Raw genomic sequence first — 8,025 nt, 5'->3', positions numbered from 1 at the left:
GACATTATCGACCTATTTCTAAGAAAAGAGTGATGTAAGTACTAGACACAGCATACTAAGTAGAAATTTGAAACTACTTCAGGGGAATAGAGTAGCACAGATTAGAGAACAATAAATTTTATTACTAATTGTGTGGGTGACATCTCTGGGCATTCTCAGCTTCTTTATCTGCAGCACTGTCTATTCTATTTCTTTTCCAGTCATCATCTCTACTCCTCTATCCATAAAATGGGTAGAAAAGTATAGACCAGCAGTAGAATTTTCAAAATATCAGTATTTCTACGCAAAATACTATACAAGCTGATCCACTCTGTGAGAGAAGTGATACCTCCTCCCTATCGTTAGAAGTTAAATAAACAACTCATTGGAAGTTTAAATTTAGACACCATATAACTCTCATCAAAGTCAAGTACAAAGGAGAGCAACTGAGCATCTGCTAAGTGCACATGAAAGTATGTTGTCTTCGCTCAGTGAGGGAATTTAAATGACTCATTGTCTTTGATTAGTAGTCTACCGCTATATATTCCCACTTTTCATCATTCTTCTCTTTTCTAGGTAAAGTGAAAGTGAAAGTCATTCAGTCGTGCCTGACTCTTTGTGACCCTATGGACTGTACAGTCCACGGAATTCTCCAGGTCATTATACGGGAAAGGGGAGCCATTCCCGTCTCCAGGGGATCTTCCCAACCCCGGGATTGAACCCAGGTCTCCCGTATTGCAGGCAGATTCTTTACCATCTGAGCCACCAGGGAAGCCTTTTCTAGGTAAGGGGAATATCTAATAAATCAAGCCAAAGATATTCCTGCACCAACTTAGTTATCTTTTTTAAGGTTAAATACATACTAGGAAAAGAGGGACATTCAGAGATAATCCTGCCCTTGAAAAACTTGGAGTCCAGTAAGAAGGACAGGTGAGTACGCCAAAGACCAAACCACAAAAGTCAAATATGCCAAGTGCTGTATGATATCCCAGGTTCTAGGAAGTCTGAAACATTCTATCTAATAAGAAGATATGACTTGTGCTTCAATTTACAAGAATTTAAAATGACTTTGGTTCATTGTTAACATCTAAAAGAGTGCATCATGAGTTCAGTTCAGTTCAGTCACTCAGTCAGGTCCAAATCTTTGTGACCCCATTGACTGCAGCACGCCAGGGTTCCCTGTCCATCACCAACTCCCAGAGCTTACTCAAACTCATATCCATCGAGTCGGTGATGCCATCCAACCATTTCATCCTCTGTCATCCCCTTCTCCTCCCACCTTCAATTTTTCCCAGCATCAGGGTCTTTTCAAATGAGTCAGTTCTTCACATCAGGTGGTCAAAGTATTGGAGTTTCAGCTTCAACATCAGTCCTTCCAATGAATATTCAGGACTGATTTTCTTTAGAATGGACTAATTTGATCTCCTTGCTGTCCGAGGGACTTCTCAAGAGTCTTCTCCAACATCATAGTTCAAAAGCATCAATTCTTCAGTGCCCAGCTTTCTTTATAGTCCAACTCTCACATCCATACACAACTACTGGAAAAACCATAGCTTTGATTAGATTGACCTTTGTTGACAAAGTAACGTCTCTGTTTTTCAATATGCCCTCCAGGTTGGCTTCAGCAATACGTGAACCGAGAACTTCCAGATGTTCAAGCTGGTTTTAGAAAAGGCAGAGGAACCAGAGATCAACTTGCCAATATCTGCTGGATCATCGAAAAAGCAAGAGAGTTCCAGAAAAACATCTACTTCGGCTTTATTGACTATGCCAAAGCCTTCGACTGTGTGGATCACAATAAACTGTGAAAATTCTGAAAGACATGGGCATATCAGACCACCTGACCTGCCTCTTGAGAAACATGTATGCAGGTCAGGAAGCAACTGTTAGAACTGGACATGGAACAACAGACTGGTTCCAAATAGGCAAAAGGGTACGTCAAGGCTGTATATTGTCACCCTGCTTATTTAACTTCTATGCAGAGTGCATCATAGAAATGCTGGGCTGGAAGAAGCACAAGTTGGAATCAAGATTGCCGGGAGAAATATCAATAACCTCAGATATGCAGATGACACCACACTTATAGCAGAAAGTGAAGAGGAACTAAAAAGCCTCTTGATGAAAGTGAAAGAGGAGAGTGAAAATGTTGGCTTAAAGCTCAACATTCAGAAAACTAAGATCATGGCATCTGGTCCCATCACTTCATGGGAAATAGATGGGGAAACAGTGGAAACAGTGTCAAACTTTATTTTGGGGGGCCCCAAAATCACTGCAGATGGTGACTGCAGCCATGAAATTAAAAGACACTTACTCCTTGGAAGGAAAGTTATGACCAACCTAGATAGCATATTTAAAAGCAGAGACATTACTTTGCCAACAAAGGTCCATCTGGTCAAGGCTATGCTTTTTCCAGTGGTCATGTATGGATGTGAGAGTTGGACCGTGAAGAAAGCTGAGAGCCAAAAAATTGATGCTTTTGAACTATGGTGTTGGAGAAGACTCTTGAGAGTCCCTTGGACTGCAAGGAGATCCAACCAGTCCATCCTGAATGAGATCAGTCCTGGGTGTTCATTGGAAGGATTGATGCTGAAGCTGAAACTCCAGTACTTTGGCCACCTCATGCGAAGAGTTGACTCGCTGGAAAAGACCCTGGGAGGGATTGGGGGCAGGAGGAGAAGGGGACGACAGAGGATGAGATGGCTGGATGGCATCACTGACTCGATGGACATGAGTTTGAGTAAACTCTGGGAGTTTGTGATGGACAGGGAGGCCTGGTGTGCTGCGATTCATGGGGTCGCAAAGAGTCGGACACAACTGAGTGACTGAACTGAACTGAACTGAACTAGGTTGGTCATAACTTTTCTTCCAAGGAGCAAGTGTCTTTTAATTTCATGACTGCAGTCTCCATCTGCAGTGATTTTGGAGCCCCCCAAAAAGTGCATCATAGTGGGTAAACAGTGAAGTCACCATTTTTTAGTTTTTCAGAATCAAAGATTGATAGTTTTGTAAAATGAAATACAAATGACTGCCATAAAACAAAAGGAAGGAATACAAAGATGTATCAAAAACAGTCTGTTTCCAGACTCAATGACTGTGCCAAAGATTTAAGTAATCTTGAAATCTTCCTTTCCAACCAAGTCATTTCATATACAAGGACCTAAAAAATAAAAAATGTACAGGGACTTTATATTTATATAAATATAATAAAAGGGCCTGTATGTTTGCATACATATTTAATACAATATTATATAATATTTATTATATAATTAATTAAATAGAACATAATTATATAAATGTAATTCACATATATAATTAATTAAATTAAAGGGACTGTATATTTATATACAGTCTTTGAATGGAAAGACTGGAAATCTTGGGAATGTCATTCACATTGAACGCTTCAAGAATAAAATCATAGTCGTTTCTGAGAAACAGTTCTCTAATAGGTATTTGAAGTACCTTAGCAAGAAATACTCAGAGAAGGCAATGGCATCCCACTCCAGTACTCTTGCCTGGAAAATCCCATGGATTGAGGAGCCTGGTAGGCTGCGATTCATGGGGTCGCTAAGAGTCGGACACGACTGAGCGACTTCACTTTCACTTTTCACTTTCACACATTGGAGAAGGAAGTGGCAACCGACTCCAGTGTTCTTGCCTGGAGAATCCCAGGGACGGAGGAGCCTGGTGGGCTGCTGTCTATGGGATCACGCAGAGTCGGACACGACTGAAGTGACTTAGCAGCAGCAGCAGCAGCAGCAGCAAGAAATACTGGTCGCGGCATAGACTTGGATTACTGTGATATTGAATGATTTGCCTTGGAAATGAATAGAGATCATTTTGTCATTTTTGAGATTGCTCCAAGTTCTGCATTTTGGACTCTTTTGTTGACTATGATGGTTACTCCATTTCTTCTAAGGGATTCTTGCCCACAGTAGTAGATATAATGGTCATCTGAGTTAAATTCATCCATTCCAGTCCATTTTAGTTCACTGATTCCTAAAATGTTGATGTTCATTCTTGCCAGTTCCTGTTTGACCACTTCTAATTTGCCTTGATTCAAGGACCTAACATTCCAGGCTCCTATGCAATATTTTTTTACAGCATAATAATAATACAGCTGTAATAATTCTTTACAGCATCTGACTTTACTTCCATCACCAGTCATGTACACAAATGGGTGTTGTTTTTGCTTTGGCTCTGTCTCTTCATTCTTTTGGAGTTTTCTCCACTGATCTCCAGTTGCATAATGGGCACCCACCGACCTGGGGAGGTCATCTTTCAGTGTCCTATCTTTTTGCCTTTTCATACTGTTCATGGAGTTCTCAAGGGAAGAATACCGAAGTGGTTTGCCATTCCCAGTGGACCACATTTTGTCAGAACTCTCCACCATGACCCTCTGTCTTGGGAGGCCCCACATGGTGCGGCTCCTAGTTTCACTGAGTTAGACAAGGCTGTGGGCCATGTGATCAGTTGGGTTAGTTTTCTGTGGTTGTTGTTTTTATTCTGTCCACCCTATGATGGATAAAGAGAAGAGGCTTATGGGAGCTTCCTAATGGGAGAGACTGACTGAGGGGAAAACTGGGTCTTGTTCTGATGTGTGGGGCCATGCTCAGTAAATCTTTAATCCAATTTTCTATTGATGGGTGGGGCTGTGTTCCCTCCCTATTGTTTGACCTGAGGCCAAACTATGGTGAAGATAATGAGGATAATGGTGACCTCCTTCAAAATGTCCTGTGCACACACTAGAGCACTCAGTGCCTCCAACCCTACAGCAGGCCACCGCCGACCCATGCCTCCACTGGAGACTCCTGGGCACTCACGGGCAAGACTGGGCCTGTCTCTTGTGGGTCACTGCTCCTTTCTCCTGGGTCCTGGTGTGCACAAGGTTTTGTTTGTTCCCTCCAAGAGTCTGTTTCCCCAGTCTTGTGTAAGTTCTGGTGGCTCTATGGTGGGGTTAATAGTGACCTCCTCCAAGAGGGCTTATGCCATACCCAAGTCTGCTGCACCCAGAGCCCCTGCCCCTGCGGTAGGTCACTGCTGACCTGTACCTCCACAGGAGACACTCAAACACAGTTTTGGCTCAGTCTTTGTGGGGGTCTTTGGGTCCTGGAGCACAAAAGTTTGGTTTGAACCCTCCGAGCATCTCTGGTGGGTATGTGGTTTCATTCTAAATGTGATTTTGCCCCTCCTACCATCTTGCTGGGACTTCTCCCTTGCCCTTGGATGTGGGGTATCCTTTTTTAGTGGGACCCAACATTCTCGTCAACAGCTTTCACAGTGAGTTGTAATTCTGGAGCTCTTGCAGGAGAAGATGAGCTCACGTACTTCTACTCCACCATCTTGACAAGTGTAAGAAAGCCTTCCCCAGTGATCAGTGCAAAGAAATAGAGGAAAACAATAGAATGGGGAAGACTAGAGATCTCTTCAAGAAAATTAGAGCTACCAAGGGAAAATTTCATGCAAAGATGGGCTCAATAAAGGACAGAAATGGTATGGTCCAAACAGAAGTAGAAGATATTAAGAAGGGGTGGCAAGAATACACAAAAGAACTATATAAAAAAGATCTTCGTGACCCAGATAATCATGATGGCATAATCACTTACGTACAGCAGACATACTGGAATGCAAAGTCAAGTGGGCCTTAGGAAGCATCACTACGAACAAAGCTAGTGGAGGTGATGGAATTCCAATTAAGCTATTTCAAATCCTAAAAGATGATGATGTGAAAGTGCTGCACTCAACATGTCAGCAAATTTAGAAAACTCAGCAGGGAACACAGGACTGGAAAAGGTCAGTTTTCATTACAACCCCAAAGAAAGGCAAATCCAAAGAATGCTCAGACTACTTCACAATTGCACTCATCTCACATACTAGCAAAGAAATGCTCAAAATTCTCCAAGCCAGGCTTCAACAGTATATGAACTGTGAACTTTCAGATGTTCAAGCTGGTTTTAGAAAAGGCAGAGGAACCAGAGATCAAATCGCCAGCATCTGCTGAATCACTGAAAAAGCAAGAGAATTCCAGAAAAACATCTACTTCTGTTTTATTGACTACAGTAAAGCTTTTGACTGTGTAGATCACAACAAACTGTGGAAAATTCTTCAAGAGATGGGAATACCAGATCACCTTACCTGTCTCCTGAGAAATCTGCATGCAGGTCAAGAAGCAATAGTTAGAACCAGACATGAAACAACACATTGGTTCCAAATTGGGAAAGGAGTACATCAAGGCTGTATATTGGCACCCTGCTTATTTAACTTCTATACAGAGTACATCATGTGAAATGCCCAGCTGGATGAAGCACTAGCTGGAATCAAGGTTGCTGGGAGAAATATCAGTAACCTCAGATATGCAGATGACACCACCCTTATGGCAGAAAGTGAAGAAGAAATAAAGAGCCTCTTAATGAAAGTGAAAGAGGAGAGTGAAAATGTTGGCTTAAAACTCAACATTCAGAAAACTAATATCATGGCATCTTGTCCCATCACTTCATGGCAAATAGATAGGGAAACAATGGAAACAGTGACAGACTTTATATTTTTGGGCTCCAAAATCACTGCAGATGCTGACTGCAACAATGAAATTAAAAGATGCTTGCTCCTTGGAAGAAAAGCTATACCAACCTAGACAGCATATTAAAAAGCAGAGACATTACTTTGCCAACAAAGGTCCATCTAGTCAAAACTATGGTTTTTCCAGTAGTCATGTATGGATGTGAGAGTTGGACTATAAAGAAAGCTGAGTGCCTAAGAATTGATGCTTTTGAACTGTGGTGTTGGAGAAGACTCTTGAGAGTCCCTTGGACTGCATGGAGATCCAACCAGTCTATCCTAAATCAGTCCTGAATATTCATTGGAAGGATTGATGCTGACGCTGAAACTCCAATACTTTGGCCACCTGATGGGAAGAACTGACTCACTGGAACAGACCCTGATGCTGGGAAAGACTGAAGGCAGGAGGATAAGGGGATGACAGAGGATGAGATGGTTGGATGGCATGACCAACTCAGTGGACACGAGTTTGAATAAGGTCCCAGAGTTGGTGATGGACAGGGAGGCCTGGCATGCTGCAGTCCATGGGATCACAGAGTTGAACATGAATGTGTGACTGAACTGAACTGAACTGAACCAAGAAATACCTTAAAAAGAACAATCTTCATGATCGGCTTCATGTGGTTGCATCTGACAAGGAGACTTATGAGCTGCATTACTTCCAGATTAGTCAAGATGAAGATGAATCTGGGTTGAGAACTAGATGAAACTATCCTTTATAGGGCTTTGCTTGCTAATAAAACAAATTAAGCATACCAAAGAAACATCTTGAAATGGACCTTTAGCTTATCAGTGAATAAAAAACATTGTTTGTTAAGCATTCATCTTTTAAGTGTATGCTGTTTATACAGTGCTAGCTTTCCTTTAATTCTTTTCTTCTTTTTAAAAATTTTATTGGAGTATAGTTGATTTGGCTTCCCTCAAAACACAGTCGGTAAAGAATCTGCCTTCAATGCAGGAGGCGTGGGCTTGATTCCTAGGTCAGGAAGATTCCCTGGAGAAGGAAATGGCAAACCACTCTAGTATTCTTGCCTGGAGAATCCCATGGATAGAGGAGCCTGGCAGGAGTCCATGGAGTCGCAAGAGTTGAACACGACTTAGCAACTAAAGAGAGAGACAGAAAGGGACTTTCCCCAAGGTCACATAACACAACTTGAAGAGAATAGGAATAAAAACTCAAGTGTTCACAGTTCTACATAAGGAATTTAGAGATTTTTTTATTATACCTCTTATGTACTTGCTTTCATCCTGTATGCACTCTTCATCTCATCGAGGTTGATGTTAAAAAATTAGTCGTGTCTGAGTTTCCTATTATAAAAATTTTCTACTTTAGATAAAATCAATTTCCCAACTTATTAACAAAATACTTTTTCCCCAAATTGTCTCTTAACTTTCATTGTAGTCACTTAGCTAGTGTTGGTTCATCTTCCTTTCTACTCTCAAATGACTTCTAAAGTGGAGTGAAAGGAAGGAAAAAAGGAGAAAAAAAAAAAA

This window comes from Cervus elaphus, chromosome 19 (genome assembly GCF_910594005.1).
Source record: "Cervus elaphus chromosome 19, mCerEla1.1, whole genome shotgun sequence".
Lineage (NCBI taxonomy): Eukaryota > Metazoa > Chordata > Mammalia > Artiodactyla > Cervidae > Cervus > Cervus elaphus.
The sequence above is the reverse complement of the archived record's forward strand: the minus strand, read 5'-3'. Positions refer to the sequence as shown.